Source organism: Crocodylus siamensis, chromosome 3 (genome assembly GCF_052110815.1).
Source record: "Crocodylus siamensis isolate JL-2025a chromosome 3, ASM5211081v1, whole genome shotgun sequence".
Lineage (NCBI taxonomy): Eukaryota > Metazoa > Chordata > Crocodylia > Crocodylidae > Crocodylus > Crocodylus siamensis.
In genome coordinates, this window is record NC_143397.1 from 19,220,305 (window position 1) to 19,240,234 (window position 19,930).

Here is a 19,930-nt window from a genome sequence, read left to right on the forward strand (position 1 = left end):
TACTTCACTGCAAAATGCTTAAACTCATGCCCACTAGACTGCATCAAAAATTACTATATCAAGCCTACCATACCTAGCAAGAATGGATTCGATGGGTAAAATCACCTGGTTTATTTGTAGTAAGTGAAGTGAGAATGAGAGTGTATAGTTTGGGTTTTCTGTTTGTTTTTCCCAGTGAGCATACATATATCTGAGCCACATTTCCTCAAAAAAAAAAATCTTTCCTGTGCCATGAACTTTTTTTTTTTCTCTAGACTGGGCTGGATATTTCTTTCACTGGACTGGTATTTTTGGTATATGCAACCATCCTTAACACCTTCTTCAATGTGACTGTCTATCTGAGATCTCCATAAAACATTCCCATGCCCTTTCTTTAGTTTATTCAGTCCCTCCATTGCCTTCATGTACTGAATGGAGTACTCTTTATTATTAATCTTTTCTAACTGTACTACATGCTTCCAGAGTGTTTCAGCTCTATGGCATATCTGTAACTGCTCCAGTTTTCTCCAGGTATTTTCTTAGTTTGTTTTACTCCAGGTACCATGTGCTGTTTAGTAACCACTCAAAGCCAAGGAGTCTGTCAAAGGTCTGCTTCACCCACTGCCTAAGTGTGTTTTGTACCCTGAGTCTTTGCACAACCAATTCCAGTTAGTTTCTGTGACAGCCTCTTAAAGTTCCCCACATCAACACGGCTTGGTTGCTGAATTAGAGCCTGGAACAAGAGAAATATTCTTACCCATAAATTGAGAGAATGAGTCAGGAAAGGTCAGGGAAGCCCAAGATCAAGGTGGAGGGAGGAATAAGAAGGTAAAAGCGAAGGTCAGAAAGAGGGTAATTAAGTAAATGCAACAAAGAGAAATTGTACGAGAGAGGATTAGAAATGTACAATTGGTGTCAGTTCCTGGAAATATAAATCACATGCAGTTGGGAAGGAGATAGCAGCAATGCTGATGGAAACCTGAGGATGATAGTAGACTGCCGACTGCATATGAGTTTGAAATATGGTATGTTGGCAAAAAACCTCCTATGATTTATATCCTGTCACGGACTATACCGGGAAGGTGGCAGCCTTCTCCCATGCAGCTCTTCTGAGACTGTAACTCGAACGCTGCGTTCTGTTCTGCATTCAGCCGGAGATGTCAACAAAGAACAGAGAAGGAAAAATTAGTGTATCAAAAAAGGAAGGTTAGTTTTATGGAAAAATGAATGCATCAAGTACATAATAGCAAAATAGACAGAGGACAAATGGATACTTAAACATTTGGTTACCCTGGCTTCATCACTAAGACAGAGTGTACATGCTTGCAAAAATATATGGCATCTGACAATTTTTTAAAAGATGAAATGGTCAAATGGATTACTTTGGGTCTGTTAATTGCTGTTACCTTTCAGTTTTGTAAGTAAATTCCTACAAACCACATAAACCTGGCAATGAAATGAGGTTATCTTCTAACTTTGTAGCATGCCGCCAAATATAAAGATTTCATGACTATATACTTGCATTAAATTCCTCTATCCAAATAGCCACTGGAATTGTTTTCATGGCATTTGAAGCCTGGAGGCAAGTTGCTGGTAAAATGGCATATATGCTGACGTAAATAGCTGGAAAAGCAAAAGAAACAGTGCAGATCTGAGTATTCAAAATATTAATGTGTTGCAGGGATTGCCACACATGGTTTTTAAAGAACTAAATAGCAATCTAAGGTCAAAGCTTGTGACTCATTCTTTGTATTTAATGATATCAATATACTGTAATGTAACAGGGGCTTTCCTCTGCTGGTATATAGTCACGAGGAATGTCAGCTATCCACCAGAATTCTGAGTACGTTGGTCAACGTACAGTTCTTTTGTTAGTGAATAATTGTCACAGTTTGGGGAATAAACCAAAAAGGCTGGTGGTGTGGACTGCACAATATACAAATAAAGAGCAGCTGAAAGGGGTTATTAAAATGTATAGTGAGGTTGGACGACAGATAAAGGAGCCTGCAAAAAGCTTTAGAAGAAGCTGCTGGCAAGCAGCATAAACCAAAAATAAAGTGTCAGGAATAAAGCAGAGAATGGGGAAAATGGGAAGCATGATCAATACCTGAAGAAAAGAAACAAAAAGAGAACTATGAACAATTTTTATTACCGATCTATGCAGTGTATGCAACAAAGTGACTGAACTGCAAACCTATTTTCTCCTAGAGAAAATGTAGTGATTGTAAAAAAAAAAAAAAAGGAAAGAAAAAGAAAAGAAGAAGAAAGAAGAAGAAACCAAGATGGATTCAAATGCGGATAATGTCTGTGTCATATTTATAGTAAATTTAACACTCTTGACCTGTTTGCATTGACAGTCTTAGAATTGGAAGTCCAAAGGTGGAAACAGGATTACTCTACACTCCAGCCCCAGTGGCTTATGTAGACATACTGAAAACATCATTAAACTAGCTAACATGGTTACTGCAAGCCAGGTTTACACAAAAAAGTGAGTGAGCATGTGGGTGAGTAGCTTGCACTCAGCTCTGTCCTGTTGTGCTTGCCCTGCTTGCAGTACCAAGCCAGCTGGTTGAATGCTAGCTCACATATGTCCCCATAAGCTACAATAACAGCAGTATTCAGGTATACTCAAAGACAGCAGCATCACAATCTTCCAGCTTATATGGCAAATGGGAAATATTAAATAGGATATTAAACTTTAATAGATATAAATATGATTACATGTAAATATTAAATAGGTAGATTCACATATGCACAAAGTAGTAAAAACAGGGTGCAGATCTTTTCACTGAAGTGAAAACTGGATGTGGCAACTTAGGGGGAAAATGTCTGGGTGCCAGAAAAATCTCAGTCATTAGAATCTTTCCACCTATCATTTTGCCATAGCCTTCCTTTTTCAGGCAAAAGCAGTAGGAAAATTAATAGTGGGTCAACTCCAAAAATACTTAGTCTTGTCCCAAAACCATGGCTTGGTTTCATACCAGGATGTGTCATGTATGAAACCAGTGCAGGAGTGGTAGATGATCTTTGTAAGGAGAGAGGACTTGCTGCCAGTAGACTGATAACTTTGAATAGAGTTAATTTTGAAGTGTGATCTGTGCACTTACAAGACCTGGCAGGGACATATGTGCTCATATTTGCTCATGTCTCCTGTATAAGTCTGAGGGGAGTATGAAGGCATGGTGCTACTGCTATTTCTGTACGATTCCCCCATCTATGAATTCCTGTAGGCCTCCAGCTTGCTCTCCCTCCTACAACAAGGGAAGAAACAGGTAAGAGGCAAAGCACACTGAGGAAATCAGCAGTTTTGATCTCATTCTCTGCTCCTTGATTATGTTCCATGATTTCCAAAGCAGTCCAAAGTCTCGGGGTCCTGATCAACTCATCTTTGCTGGTGAATGACGTGTAGCTATCACATTTGTTGGTTTGTAAACCCAAATCCTAAGCAGGTTCAAATCATTTCAGCCTTGGATAGCCAAAGGAGCCTAAAAGTATGCCTTTGCACCCCTTCAATTTAAGCAGATTTAGGTACATAAATCTCATACCTCCCTTTGAAAAGTCCATCTGTAGATAACCTAAACCAACAGCTATAGTGGTGGACCCGGCTCAACACCAGAAGGAATCGTTCTGACTGACCTCCCTCCTAACAGTGGTGAAAGAGTTAATCTAGTAACTCCTGCACTGGAGGAAATGAGTCTTCCCTTACTCTCCAAGCAAATACTATTGAAATTCAGTAACTTAGCAATCTGTTCTCTGTTTCATTGGTGTACACAAGGTTTCGAATGGCAGCTATCCAGGTGAGAGCCTCAAAAAATTTACTGTGACATGGCTTCAATGAGCATGTTAGAAACAGAACTGTTTGCAGATTCAGGAGTACAACATTGCACTAATTCATAAAAAAAAAGAAGAGATCCATGGACATAAGGACTGGATTTTTTTCTTTCCCTTCCTAAGTTATGTAAAAAAATTAAGGACTGTGCCTTTTCCCCCCAACTCTGTCCCACCCCACAAACATTTACCCACCCTCTCCCAAGCGTACAAAGGAAAGCTTCCTTCTTGGCAATATTAAAAATAAGTTTTGAAGCATTAAAGAGATGGCTGGTTGGTTGGATTTTCAAAATAAGGTTTCTGATATATAAGTGAGCACCACAGCAGAGATTGTATAAATGGAGAGGAAGGGTGGGCATGGTGGAAAAATTTATCACAAGAAACTACATTAGCATCCTCTAAATGGTTTCCAAGGGTAGGAGAGTGAGGCAAATCAGAAAAGCTTTATGTAGATACTAAGGTCAGTGAAAAGACTAAGGCATATACTGGAAACAGGAAAGCAAAGAGTATAGGGGTCTCTAAACTGGCTCTACAATACTGGGAATGGCCAATAGAACTAGACATCCTCACACTTGGGCCATGCCCTAAAAATGCTGTAAAATGTAACCACAGCATCCCAAGGATCTGACTCTCCAGCCTCAATTCACCTATCATTCCAGATAAAATTATCTTTTAAATTGCTTGTCAACTCAAATAAAAACATTTTAATAATAAATTCATATAAAAGAAATCTAATCCCCAAATCCTCTTTGCTACAGAGAAGTCAAATAATTGTGCAGTCTCTATTATGCCCTGATCCCCTGGATCTATTTGTCTACAGGTGTTATTATTAATTTCCTACAATCATTTTTTGTTGCCATCTGTTGGACAGCAGGTGCCTTGTTTTGTAACATTAGACCATCATTAGATCAAAGACCAGGAACTTTCAGACTCCTTGGTGCATCTGCATGTGCAATGAATGAGACATGATAAAGTCCCGCTCCATTTGAGCATGAGTCAATTGCTCCCAGGTGCAACATCTGCATGTGCGCTGGGGACCGCAGCAGTTTGAGCTGGGGCAGAGCAGGTTGGCAGGGAGGGAGGTCAGCCCTGGGCTCCAGGTGGTGGTGTTGGGTGGCAGAGGGTCTGGCTGGGGCTGCTAAAGTGCAGAGCTAAGCGGCAGGCAGCCCCCACACTTCAACACCCTCATACCCTAGCCAGCCCCTGACACTGTCTACGCATGTGTTTCAGTGGGGTTAAGTACTCTGCCATAAGATAGTACTGTCCTTGACAGTACTATCTTATACAATCTACTGTATCAGTAGACAGTACTATTTTATCCTTATGACAGTACTATCTTATACTATCTACTGTCAGGGACAGTACTATTTTATGGCGGAGTACTTAACCCCACTGAAACAGTACTGTCAGGGACAGTACTATCTTATGGAAGAGTTAATTAATTTACTGATGCCTAATACCAGCACATGTGGCTGCCGATGCCTTACTGTAGAGCTAATTAGTCAACTCTGCACTAAAGCGCATGTGTAGATGCACCCTTTGATTTCAATGCTGACACTGCCAATGCATCAGTCTGTCAGAGAGCTACCACTGACATGACTTCTTTAGACCTGGTCAAATCTAGAGGAAGCCAGTGCAAAAGATTAACACTAAAATAATATGTTGCCTTGATGCTAGGCCTTCCTGGATCAGCAAATGCCATGGATGCCTGGAAGGCTTATAAAGGAGTGTTTCTGGAATTTACTGCACCTGCCTCATATTTAGTCTTTTTATAATTTTCATGGCCTTTTACAAATAATTTGCACTGAATTGTAGAAACCTGTTTATGGTGCAAAGTTAAATTTCAGCAAAGAATGTCCCAGTGCCTCTTGTTATTTGGATTCAGGCTTTTGATTCTGGCTTTTTCCCCTGCAATGGGTTACTCTATCATTTGTGCTCTAAAGAAAATGGCCTAAATCATGGCTACCATTGTGATCTGCCAAGCCATTCACAAAAGTGATCTGGTTAGCCATACTTCCATTGACATGAGATTTCTTTGGTAGTGGGGAGCTGGTGTAGCCACTTCTGCAATTCCTGCTTGCAGACATGAGGATGTCATGGCTAAGAGTCTGCAATGCCATCACACTCCAGCGATCCCTGGCAATATAACAACCCCTCAGGGGACGCTACCAAGAAGTATAATTCTGAGCAGTCCTACAGCTTCTCTGTGCAGTGTCAGCAATTATTCTTGCCTATCCTCAGATCCTGAACCAAACATAGGTTGGACAAGCCCAAGGACTGCAGTGTGTGTGAATCTATCTGAAAAGAGTCAAGCATCTACAGCAAAAGGAAACAAAAGCTAATGAACATCAAGCTCATTGAAAACTGAGCTCAAGTAATAACTGAGTAAGTGCAAACCCGGAAGCCATAAAAATGGCAAATGTTTGGCATAGTGACACTGTGCTAGAACAAGGAGTCCTAGCTGGCCATAGGTTTATTATAATCATTTTTCTACTGTTTAGCTATGTATGCACGGAAAGAGGTAGCCCAGGCACTGAAGAACTTTGCACCCTAAATAGAAAATCAAAGTGGGACAAAGGAAATATTAGCATCTTCATTTACAGATGATGCACAGAAAAATTATATGATTTACTTCAGGCCACACAGAGTGTCTGTGGTAGAACTACAGACTGAAACCCAGACTAGTGTTTTCATCACAAGCTTTTCAACCTTTCTTCCTCTCTATTCAAATCATCCAGGACATGTTAAGAACTCGAATTTAAAATTTGGTCATAAATACTGTTTGGTGACCCACTTTCATATCTTTAGACTTATATCTTCAGTTAAGAGCATTGTAAAAAAAAAAACCGTTTCTTACTGTCAACCCATTTACATGGTATTTATATTTTCCTGGCCTAAATATAGTTTTTAAGGTATAGATTTAAGATACACAGAGTATGCTCCCCATCTACTCTACCTTCCACTTTCACGAAAAGACCCAAGTGATTTTTGAAACCCTCTTCAATCCATTCCCTGGTTTTTTTTGAAAGTCTCACTTCTCTTCATCCAGCACTCTTGAAATGCAAGTTTTCACCAGAAATGTCAAGTTCATTACAGTTATGCTGATATAATTATCATTAGAGACACCCACTAGCTATTTATAATACCTGCATCATTTCAGAGGCTTACTACCAAAATAACCCGATCCTGCCTGTCATTGCAGCATTAGATGTATAAGGAAACTCCTCTGTAGTGCCTGCAAGAACCTGCATTTTTTTAAATAATGATGTTATTATTGTTATCTGAGACAATGTCAAAGCCAAAGGTTAAGTTAAATCCCACATGATCAATGCCTTAGTCTTTTCACTGACCTTAGTAGCTACATAAAGCTTTTCTGATTTGTTTCACTCTCCTACCCTTGGAAACCATTTAGAGGATGCTAATGTAGTTTCTTGTGATAAATTTTCATATACTGGAAACAGGAAAGCATGTGTGTGGAAGAACATGGGTGTGGCCATAGTACCCCTACCCAGCACTTTCAGCTGAGACCTTGGGACAGAGAAGCAGCTGGCATCAAGTCAACTCTATTAATTCAGGAACAAAAAAAGTATCACTAAGGTGTCATGTGTCCTTCCAGAACATTAAATTTAATAAACCCCAAACTTCTGGAAAACCAGAAAATGAAGAGTCAACTCAGCATCCTGAACTCCCTTGCCCTTAAACTGACAATAGCTAGTGTGAATTATCTGCACGCACTGCAGTAGGAACAGTTTGGTAGAGCTATGAGTTTGTATCAAGTGACCCTTAGAAAGGGGAGCCTCTATCCCTGAAACTGTCTGCACAACCAAAGGAAAAAGGAGATGTGCCTTGAGAGATCCAGCGTGCTTCATTTCAGCCCTGCATAGGTCAGGTTCTCACTGACTGGCACAGGCTGTAACAAAGTCCTGTCCCAGGGGTGGCTGTGACATCCCCTTGTGGCTATCCAGCCCTTGCTTAACCCTGATCCTCCCCTTCTGTTAACCTGCCATGCCTTGATATACCGGTACTTTTAAGAAAAGGGAGGCTTCCCCAGGGATTTCTGAGCAAGCTCTTATCTGCTCATGAGCTATGACTTCAGTGCTCCTTGCCTCAAGGGCTACCATTCACACTGTCCTATCCCTTGGCCTGAGCCTGTTCTGGTTCTGTGTTTGACCCTACCCTAGCTCCCATCTCTACACTATTCCTGGCTACCTAGTCCGTCCTGGGCACTGGACCCTCCTGGCTGTCCCCCACCAGGCATGAGCCCATCTCTGGTCCTGTTTTCATTCCACTTCTGAACATCTGGACCCCCCCCACCTCAGTCTTTTCTCCCCACTTCACCCAGGCTCTAGTCTTGCTCCCAAGCCTCTGGCCCTGCTCCTGAGCCTGTTGGGACCTCCTCTTCCCCCTAGTCCCTCTCAAACCTGCAGATGTTACCTCAGGCTGTAATATCCTAGGTATTAGTTAGGATCTGCAGTCATTCTGCCCAGGAGGTTTCCTTTCAGCATCATCCAGGGTCAGCCTGCCTGCCCAGCTCAGGCCCTGGGCTTATGTACTGCAAGCCCAGCCCTCTTCTGGGTCATGTGGCTCCTGTTTGTCTCCTACCACTACTTGCTGCCTGCTTCATCTGCATCCTGCCTGCTCTTAAATTCTTACCAGTTAAATGGGAGATATGTGGCCTATGGGTTTATAATAATATAATGGTTACAATAAAATAATGAAAAAGACTAAGCATGAGGTTAAAGCATCGAGTCTCAGAAACTCTCTTATAAAAAACTTTCTGCCTTCCAAAAGGTCATTTCTTTCTTATTTATTTATCCAGAAAAGCTGAACACAGTGCAACATTTTGCTTTTAGTGGTCTACTTTTACTCTGACACCTGAGGTTCAAAATTCCAGCATTTAGCCAATGTAGTATTCTTACAATGGAGTAGGCAGTGCTGACCATCAAGTAGGTCTAGATTGTTCCTATTTAGTGCAGTTCAAAGGCAGAGTGAGGGTATGTGTTGTTTGGATGCAAGGCATTTGGTCAGAGGAAACGGAGGCTGTAGATATGTATTTTTGTTTCTTGTTATTCAGTAGGTTGCTGAACTCAATGTTGTGGAAGAACATGAAATATAACTTAACTCTACATTAACAAAATCTTATGTCATTTTTGCCCGTGGGCCAGATTGGCATTTCCTGGTCTGTCCATGCGCCATATCCAGCTGGTGCTCCCGATCTGGCTGTCTGGAGAGGGGGGCAGCAAGGCCCTCACAGGGCTCCAGGGAGAGGAAAAGGGGGTGTGGGTCAGCCCTGGGGGATAAGGAGATGCAGCCAGGCCCCAACAGGAGGGCCCAGCTCCAAAGTGGGGGAAGGGGGCATGGCCTGGCCCTGTGGGGAGAGGAAGAGGCATCATGGGGGAAGGGGGTGTGGCCCAGCCCTGATCCAGAAGCTGGGGGGTGGGGGGACACACCTGACTATGAAGCAAATGGGGTTTGTGAATTTGGCATAGGGGAAGGTGGCTCCCCCACTGCCAAATTTCTGGATCCATGGGGAGGCCAGATGTGATGGCTCTGCAAGCCCCATTTGGCCTGTGGGCTGGAGGTTGAGCACCCCGATTGAGCCTGTTATAGTTATCATGTAGCTTTGCAGAGGTGACACTCCTTTGGGGAGCAAACATAAAGGATGTGACGCACTCCTGCCTCTTCCTGTTCACTTCACACATGGAAGGGGATAATGGTTATGCCTGGGAATATTGGGCTGCTCATGCATTCCCTGGTCCCCTGGTGTGGTGTGCACATACTGGGAATAACAGCCTACTAAAGGCTCATGCACACTTGCCTGGGTAGGTAACCTGAGCTGCATGCTGACCCAGACCCAGGCTTCTCTCCAGCTGGGCTCCTGACCCCTGCTTTGGCCAGGCTTCCTCAGATATGCCCCCTTAGTTACCCCCCTCTTTATACTGTCCTTTTCCCTCTACCTCCAGCCAATTGCCCAACCACATTCAGAGCTAGTTTGTACCTTTGAAATTCCTGGTTAAAATGTGGGTGACCTCCAGTTCCAAGAACTTGCTAGTGAATAGACAGAGGAGCTCATGCCTCCCCAGTATGGCAAAGACTCCACAGGCCCTAATTTCCTCATGGGGATTCCCATACCAAGTGGGACAAGGCCTCTCATGGGATTGCCATTACCTTTCTCCTTCTTTTCCACCTACTTGGGTATTCAGCCTGATGCCCACCTCTAGAACTTAGCTCTTTACTGAACCCATGTTTGATATTGTTTCTCCAGGGGGGTCATGAGTACCGCGCATTAGCTGGGATAAATTTTGCGTGTTTCATTTGAGACATGATCAGAGTCATGGCAGACCATGATGCCTTCCCTTTTTTCAACCACGAGCTGGACACAAGTTGACCCTGGCTGAATGACTGGTAAAGTTAATGGCTCCTGCCTGTTCCCAAAAGCCAGCCAGCTCATGTGAAAGCAAATGTGCTAGAAAAGCCTCCTCCACTGCTGCCTGCATGTTCCATGTGGTCCATTTGGACAGACTACCTGGAGAACTTCTCTCTTTCTCAAATACTGCTTTTAATTTTGTTACTCCAAAGGTTAGTGGGTGCTATGCATTAACCGGGGTATATGTCAACTGATTAAAATCATCCAGGGCACTGTCAGGGCCGTATTATGATCCCCAGATCTGTGGAAAAAAATATTGGTAGGAAAATATCCATCAAATTTACAGCTGCTTTGATCAGTGATGTTTTTCTTTTCCCCTCAGAAACCTGCTACTCAAATGCCCCCAAATCTGTAATACTCATCCTACCCTGCCTTCCAAATCCCACCGTGACCCAAGTGCACATGTGCTTTTCAGTCCACTTAGAAGAGTCAATCATTAAACAAAGAGTTCACAACCTTAACTATAGCAGAGCTGCTGCTCCCTTATAATTCTGTCTGATAAAGCCTACAGAAAGCAGACTAGCTTTTCCCCACATACTGGGAGGGCATGAGCTCAGCTCTCTTTATTTCTTCATGCCAGCTTTATTTGCACCTGTTCTGATCCTGTGTTTGCTTCACTTAGGTGAGCAGTTCTCCTTCACCCCGTCACACAAGTAAGAATTGATTCCTTATCTACAGATCCAGGTCTTTTCTTTGGTTCTTTAATGGATTCCAGGTTTTAATTTAAATGAATATCCCTGCATCTCATCAGATAATTATAGTAAGAGAGGTGTCTATATGCTAATTGCCTTTCCAGTCTGCTAGCAAAACCATTTAAAGGGGTATGGTGCATTGTGTATAAACCGTGGGCATTCTGGTCTGGGTGACACTTTTTGGAATCAGAGTTACCTTTATTGATCGAAACCTGCCCCCATATCTTTTACACTGGATTTTAAAAGCATTTCTGGACTTTTGCCGTGACCTTGTGATTATCCTGTGATCGATTTCTGAATGTGATTCAGCAACTTCTTTGCCTCCAGTGTTTGGAAATGTTTGGATTGCCTGCAGGGCCCATGGCACAGTTGTTTAATCCTTCACTCTTTCTTTTTTTGGCTCACTTTTCGTTGTCAGTCTAATTGTTACATTTAAGTTTATAGAAAAGATCAAGCCCACAGAGCAACAGCAGAATCTGTAGCTGCCTGTGGTTCATTGGCTGATATACGCATGCTTATTATTGTTAGGATTAAATAGTTTCCCCTGGAGAAATGGCTAATGATGTCACTAAAATATGAGGAGGGAGGGGAGAATTCAGCCCACTCCTGACCTAGCTATTCTTTGCTAAGTCAAACAAAAACATCCTCATTTTCTGTTTGTGTCATAAAATGTTGCCACAAAGATCTAGGAATATTGCTCACAGAGGATTATACCTGATAAGTCTGACTAGGCAGGAGGAGGAGAAGCAAGTGCTTTATGAGAGAGAAGGCTCCTTTTTACACACAAATATCTAAAAACTATTAATTTTGGGGCAGCGGCTAGGAAGAAATACATGAAAGGGAAATTGATTTCTATTTAAATGGTATGTTTTCATCACCTTTTTTCAGCCCATGAACATTCATCTTTGAGTACCTGTGCTAATTGATTTCAAATGCAATTCAACGCAATCGCTGTAGAATAATAAATCTAGGAGCAAAGAGCCAAATGAAGGAATATCAGCTAAAAGCAAAGCAGCTGGAGAACAATGGTTGGAAAGAAAGACAGGCAAGTTATTAGGGAGGAAACTGTAAAGCTTTCGTGTACTTGGACTGAAGAAGTTAATTGGATGCTGGCAGCTGGAATGTAATTTTAAAAAATGAGGGGTGATAACACCATGTAAAGCATGGGTTAGCTCCTTTCGAATAACTACATGTGAGTCGCAGTCGGCAGCGAGCATGCTAATTTCCCTCCGGCATGATGCGGTATAAAAACTACTGGAGTGAGAGTGTGCCTCAAAGATACAAGGTGTAAAGACAGACTATGAAAGGTGGGTTTGATCTTTTTTTAGAGAACAGCATAAGCAAAAAAAAAAAAAAATGCGCAGTTAATATGGAGGGTCCTGTTAAATATAAAATCTCTCTCTGAAGCGCCACAGGCTATGAAGGAAAATGGACATACTCCAAAACTTTTTTAAAATAACAAGCTGACACGAGCAAGGGGCAGGCTGTAGTTGGTGCCATATGCTTAAGAAATGAGGTAGTGCTCACTGTGTCTCTTCGTGGCCTCTCCAGCCATTGGGCTCAAGCATATAAAGAAAAGCATCCGCTGCATACCTGCTACTTCCTCCTCCGTGCAAGTGGCCAGGGAAGGGTAGGACATGGGTGATACCTTGGCTCAAGTCTCTTTGTTTTGGCCAGGACAACATGGCTCCTGAGAAGAGGAGAGCAGTGTCTCTCAGAGGTACAGGGTCCTTCCTAGTTTATACTATTATATTTCTCGCCATAGCCATGTTGGCTGGGGCTGTGGGAAAGATCACCCATGATCTTTCAGTGTAGCTGAGCTGGGAAGACCCCTGTGGTGGGAAAGGTTGTGCTGGGAGAATAGCACTCTGGTCGTTTCAGGCGGTGGGGTACACTTGTCTGCCAGCACATGCTGTGTCTGCAAGGAGGCGCTGAGCTGGCATAGCTTTGCTGGCCAAACTGTAGCAGCAGAGGCCATGGACAGGCATTCATTTCAGAGAAATTCTTACTTCCCCTTGACAGGGCACAGGATGGAAAACCTCAGTCTCGCTCAAAGGTTTGGCCAGAAGGGTATTAGGCTAAAGGCATATGGGGTAAGAAAACACTGATTAAAACAAGGAGTACTGGTATGTTCAGGTAAAAAGAACTTCATTGTAAAGCAAAAGCAGAGGTAGAGTAACGGGGCGAAAATGGGGACTAGAAGCAGCCAAAGGGACCAAGCAGATTCCAGCTGCAGACCATTTACTTTCTTTTCTTTCCTTGTGCATGTCACAGCGTTCTTCTCGGTTGCATTGCCTCGTGTCATGCTGATTTCCAACACGCTGTGATGTAAAATGACCTGCCATGATGCAATCCCTTGTCAAATGGACAAAGTTAAAAGGAAGCCTTCCAGAGCTCACCCTGTGAGCTGCTCCTCTCTGACTCGCTGTTAGCTCCTGCAAGTATCTGAATTAAATTTATTGTTGGTGATATTGGCTACAGTGTCTCTGTTTGCTGGAGGGAAAGTAAATAAAATTTCCTTGGGGCGCATTGATCTTCACTGTGAGCCCTCTGATAGTTAGAAAGAGATCTGAAAAAGACCTGCAGGTAAAATGGCTCACTGCTTTTTAACTCCGTTCTGTGGAGTGGGGGACCTCTCCAAGGAAAGCCACAATGGACTTTTTTCCTCCCCTTTGCCAGCCCAATTTATGGAAGTCCACTACTTATTTATCTGTTCCAGGTGAGAATAAATGGGAAAGGAGGGGAAAATATAAAGGAGCTGGAGAAGAAACCATAAAACCCAAAGATAAAAATAAAGTGCTACATTTCATTAAAGATTTATTATGTGACTACAAGATCCTTATTAGCAAGTTATCAGGGTAACAGGTACAGTAATTGGTACCAACAACTGTTTTCACCCCAAGCGAGCACTTAAAGGCCAAGTCCCACTTCTGGTACTCTGGTGGAAAACTAGAGTAAAGCCATTGATTTTAGTGCCATTATTTGGGGGTAGCAGAGAGCAGAATAAGTAGTGAGTCATCTACTGCTCAGCAAGGACCATGAAGCACCAAGGGACTGTTTACCCCATCTTCTCCCTACCCAGGAGCAAATCAGTGCTGCTCATTGTGAAGACAGTAATCAACCCATTTCCAGCTGTGAGACAGCTGGATTGTCTTAGTCTCTCTCTTCAGATGCTGTTGACCTGATTTTCAGACGTACACATGTTTTACACTGGTCTAATTCCATTGGTTTCAGTGAACTGATTCCTGATTTATATTCGTGCAAGTGCAAGCAAATTCAAGCTTTTTATGTCTTCATCTGAGTTCTTTCTTGATGACTGTATTATATGATTATGCAAAGTCAACTACAACTGTTACTTAATAGAACTGTCCTTGCTGGAAGCTGAAAGGGATGAAGTGTAGTGATCTAACAAATAGCCAAAAATCATGCAGAAGGCAAAACAAAATAAAACTCTGACCAGTGTTAGCTCAAAATCATAGAAAGTCATTAACTTTACAATATGTGAAACACTGTAAACCAGGGGTCTCCAGCCTTTTTAAGTAGGAGATCACCATTGGCATTTAAAAGCAACCCAGGATCTACCATGCGCTGATGCCACCCCCACTCCCTGCCCAGCAGGTAAGTCTGTGGGAAGGGAAGATGGGGGCCAGATCAAGGCAGAGGGAGAAAAAATTATTCAGAGGTGTGCCTCCCCAGCAGGTAAGTCCCACCCAGCTGGGGCCCCACTCAACTTACCCCTGCTCCTGCCTCTATGGCACTGTCCCTTACCGGTGGGGCCTTGGTCTAGCCCCTGACGCTTCCCTCCCCCATACACAGACCTGCTGGGCTGGCGTGCATGCATGCATGCATGAAGGCACTCAGCTCCCCAACCCTAGCCTCAGATCATCTCCAAGAGGCTCCAAGATCTACCAGTGGATCAAGATCCACCGGTTGGTGACCACTGCTGTAAACAGACAACTTGGCACTAACTTAGCAGAGAAATCAAAGAATGCATGGCATACAGAGATGAAACCCCATACTCAGGCTAGAGGATGCCTTCCTTCTGACAGTGTCAATTTAAATGTTATCACAGTTAACAATTTCTCTTCTGATCGTCATAGGGCAGTTATCCCGCTAATGTAATGACTCTGTAGTTCCAAACTGCTGACTCAGCTACTTCCTTCCCTTCCCTCCCCTTCCACAGACCACTTGTACATCATCAGTTTGAACTTCTGCATCAGAGCAAGAAGTAAAATCAGGGGAACTGAATGTCAAAATAAAAATTAGAGGGACCATTTTAATGATTGCTTTATTTTTTATTTAATTCAATGTATGCTTTCATTTGTTTTTCATTTCTCTGAAGCCACTACGGTACAGCTGGTGGAGAGCTACAGAACTGAAGGAACCTTGCTTCACAATTTAGCTCCAACCTACAATGGAAGACATCATGCTCACAACCTACCTCTGAGAAGTAAGTGATGTTATCCCCTCTTTACAGCTAGCCAAACACAGACCTGCTCTGGATAGCTGACTCGTCCAGGGCTACACAGGAAATTTGAAGCAGCGCATGAACATTCAGGTTCCTCAGCAGCCTTCCTTCCATCTTGGTATCAAAAAGGAAATTCCATCATCAAACAATGATGGAGCCCAGCCCAGTTGTAAACACTTTGCTAGGAAATGTTAATGTTCCCTCAAAATTATACATTTGTCAGAAGGCTTCTTATTAGAAAAAATGTCCAGGGACAACATTGAAAAAATATAGTCCCTTTTTCTATACTAGCCAGTTCTAACATCTTTCATTTAATTCTGTGTTAGAGTCAGGCTTATTTCATGTTTGTTCATATTACACTGGATTTACTTGCATAATAGTTGTGGGAAGTATCTTTCTGAATTTTTTTGCCAAAAACTGGGGCCATCAGCATAGAACAAGGCCAAGGGAGTATCAGCCCTAAAGAAAAGTCCTCATTCTGTCTCTGAACATCCATCTGTTTTCCCCATCTTTCCAGATCTCACAAGATGGGGCTGGATGTGGACCAGAACTAATGTACCATGAGGCGTGGGGTTCCTGCATGACAGCGTTGCGTTCGTCAACAAATTATGACTAGTAAGAAAAATCTTGAATCAGTTTTTTCAGAAGAGTGAGGGAGATTATGATATGGGTAAGTTATTTCTCAAAATGTCAAGGCAATTTTCAGGGGTGAAGCCATTTCCACAGGTAAATGGTGTATGTGACTTTCCTTTGTCCTTTGAGAAGCCCGTAAAGTGCTTGCTTGATTCTGTATTTTAGGCCTGATTCAAAACCTATTGTAGTCAACTAAAGGACGTCCATGGACTTGGACGTGGACTTTCTAGAATCCCTTTCTGCTTCTTACAGCGGATGTATCATTCAGGCTTCTGGTAGGAACAGCTGATTTGTATGTCTTACAGAAAAGAAGAGTGAAGTCTCACTGAATTGCTTTATTTCCGAGTCAAATATTACAGCATAAATAACTTCATATTATGCCAGTATTTACCAAAGGGCAAGTGGGATGCCACAAAATCTGGGGTTCTCAACCTTTTTCTTCCTGAGGCTCCCCCCCCCACCAGCATGCTGTAAAAACTCCGGCCCACCTGTGCCACAACAACTACCCGGCTCCCCAGCCCCGTCCTGATGGCCCCAGGTGCAGTGGGCACAGCTCGGTGGCGGGGAGCCCCAGGGCCACATTCACCTGAGCAGCAGCAGTGTGCAGCCTTGCCCACATGCCCACCTGCCCACAGCACCACCTGCAAGATGAGGCTATGGGGCCGGGCAGGGTGGCCCCATCCCCACCCCTTCCTCAGGACTCACCTCAGCCCCAGAGAACTGAGACAGCTCCTCCTCACCACGGGCCAGGCTGGGCTGGGCCAGGTGGGCCCCCTGAAACCTGCTCACAGCCCTCCTGGGAGAACACAGGCCCCTGATGGAGAAATGTTGCCGCAGATAACTGTAGGCTTGTTAGAAAAGCTGATATGGAATTCAGTTAATGGGCAATGAAGTCATGGCACACAAACCTGATTTCTTTGATAAGATTTTATATTTGGATGATAAAGTGAACTGGATAGATGTAATAAGCTTAGGCCCAACTTTAACTTCACCTTTAGCTGTGCAAGTAGTATTTTCAGGCCATTTATCTGGATTTTAGATTTAACTCAATCCTCCTAAAAGGTGCATAATTCTGTTTTAGTTGTAAAAAAGAGACACCCCACTTTCAACTGTTAAGCCAATGGCCTAGTGGTTAGGGCATTTGCCTGGGAAGTGGGAGATCTATGTTCTAGCTCCCTGCTATCCAGAATGTACTTCTTTCCCAGCAAAATGCCCAAAACATCAAGCCGTGGGCCAGGCACAGTCAAGGGCATCCTCCTGCTCTTCTGTTGAAGTTGTCCCACTAGGCAGTTGAGAGAGAAAAGTATGTGGGATCAGAAACATCAAGCCATGGGATGTAGCTCAGTAAGAAGGATACTGCCCTGGCAGAGATTACACACAGGAGCTATGAAATAAAATTGTAAAATCTTCATCTCCATAAATGTCATCAAATCAAGACTGGATTTGTAAAAGATATGCTGTAGTCAGTGCACTGTTGCTGGGTTCAGGATGTGACAAGTGGGAGGAAATTTAAGGGCCTATTATATGTACAGCCCTTAGGTCAATTTAAGTCATCTGTTGGTCTCTTTTGACCTTAACATCTACAAAACCATTCATTTAAACAGTCTTGTTCTTGATGCTAGACTGAAAATCCAATCTCAGTATTCATATTTAGATATCCCCAAACTTTTGGGCTTGATAATGTGTTGATTCACTTGGATCATATTTGATCTGAACTATTTCATATACCCCTATGAAGCTATGTATAAACTGTCCACATTTTAGATTAAACTGCCTATTATCTGCTCTTCTCCTTCTCTCCATCTCTGTGACTGCCTATCACCCATGTAATGCCTTAACCACTATTAAGTAAATTATCATAATGCCACAATAATTGAAAGATCCTATGAATTCGTGCTCAGTTTGCTCATTCTTATGCTTCTGTGAATATATTTAGAAATAATACAAAGTAACCTGAGTGGGAGTGCAAACACTGTATATGTGGGAGCTGCATTAAAAAATGCTTGCATTTCCTTCAAGCCATGAAATTGAAGTGGATCATGACAGCACTCACAATGAATCTCTCTCTCTCTCTCTCTTTCTTTCTCTCTCTTTCTCTCACTCCCTCTCTCTCTCTCTTCCAACCCCTTTCTCTCTCTCTTCAGATCAAGGGGCTGTAACCTTGCTAGACCTCTGAAAAAATCTGATTGTTGTTCCTACAATTAAAATCAAAAACAGTTTGAATGCATGTATTGATGCAGTTGAGACTGTAAACAAAATAAAACCTGTAAAATAATAGCCAGTGGACAGGCAGAGACCATGGAAAACCTATTGATTTCAACAGGGTCTCTTTTTTATGTGGCAGAATGATCTCAGAAGAGCTGAGCTTTGGGTAATTTCTAGCTAACAGTGTATTGTAAACCATTATTTGTGGATCCTGAAAATCGAACTGAAGCATCCTGGTCTCTCTAGTAGATGCTTATTTAGAATAGGACTCTAGTAACGAGGAACCAGTCACTGTCAATGTATATCGTTTTGTTCCCTTGGTGCACAAATTCTTTTATTTTATTTGTCTTCAAGTGATGTTCTAAGGAAACAAAAATTCTATATAGAGATTGAATTAAAGTCTGCTGCACATTTCAGGGCTAGAATTTCATTGGGGTGTTTTGGTGATACAATGGGAGAGAAGCTTGAGGGCCTTGAAAGGTTGCCAGCTGATGAAAAATAAAGTCCCATCATTCATCCTTCAGCTTATGCAAAACATGATCAATTAGAATTAGTAACATGCAAAATACCATGTAAGTACTAAGTATAAGTTAGGCTCAAAATGCCAAATCTAAGCCAGCACAGCATTTCCATACTCTTCAGTCCCCACCCTAACCCACACATTTACCTGATCTTTACAATGGGGCCAACAAAAACCCTGGTTCTGAATAGTTCCAAACATTGCACAGTTTCAAATCCAGATCCAAAATGAGGTCTGAATGCTGTGGTTTTCATCTATTTTTACTCTTGTATCACATTCCCCAAATCCAACGGTTGTTCACGTTGGACACTGCAGAATAGGTATTTCATGGGGGTCCTAGTCAGAGGTTCCTTGCACAATTCTTGATCTAGAAGGGTGCGGAGTGGGGGGGGGGGGGAAGAAGTATCTCCAGTTGAGCCCTATTTTACCTTCTTCCCTTACTTCAGCACCGGGTTTTATATGGGCATAAACACCCAAATCAGACAGACCACGACCATGAAATCAATGGATAAAATATACCCCATGTCTTTTCCTAATCAATTGCTGTTCTGTGAAGATTTGAATTCTCACCGATCTTTTGCCTTCTTGTTACCTCTTGAGCAGGTGTATTTAGGATCCATTATGCTATGGGGGGCTAGAAAAGGTGGGATCCAGTGGGATCACTCTATCTGCAGTCCAAATCAAGTAAAGAAGTTTGCAACCTGGAACATCTACACCCTGGTGGACAACCCTAATGGTGACCCACTGGAACAAAGGACAGCACTTGTGGACAGAGAACTTCTATGATTTGAAATTGATACTGTTGCACTTAGTGAGACCAGATGCACAGGAAAGGGGCATTTCACAGAAATGACTACACTATTTTTTGAAAAGAAAGAGTCATTCTGTGACTACACTTTTTCTTTGGAATGGAAAAGCCAGAAAAGATAGAAACATTCATGGCATTGTTTTTGCTATCAGGGTCAGATGCAGGAGTGTCTAGTTAGCATCAATAAGCATCTCATGACCCTTCAAATTTGCAGAAGGCATAATACTGAATGACAGCCAGCATGGCTTCATCATGGTCTTGTCTGACCAACCTCATTTCTTTCTATGATCAGGTGACTTGTCACCTGGATGAGAGAAAAGTGGTTGACACCATATACCTCAGCTTCCAGAAAGCTTTTAACCTGGTGTCC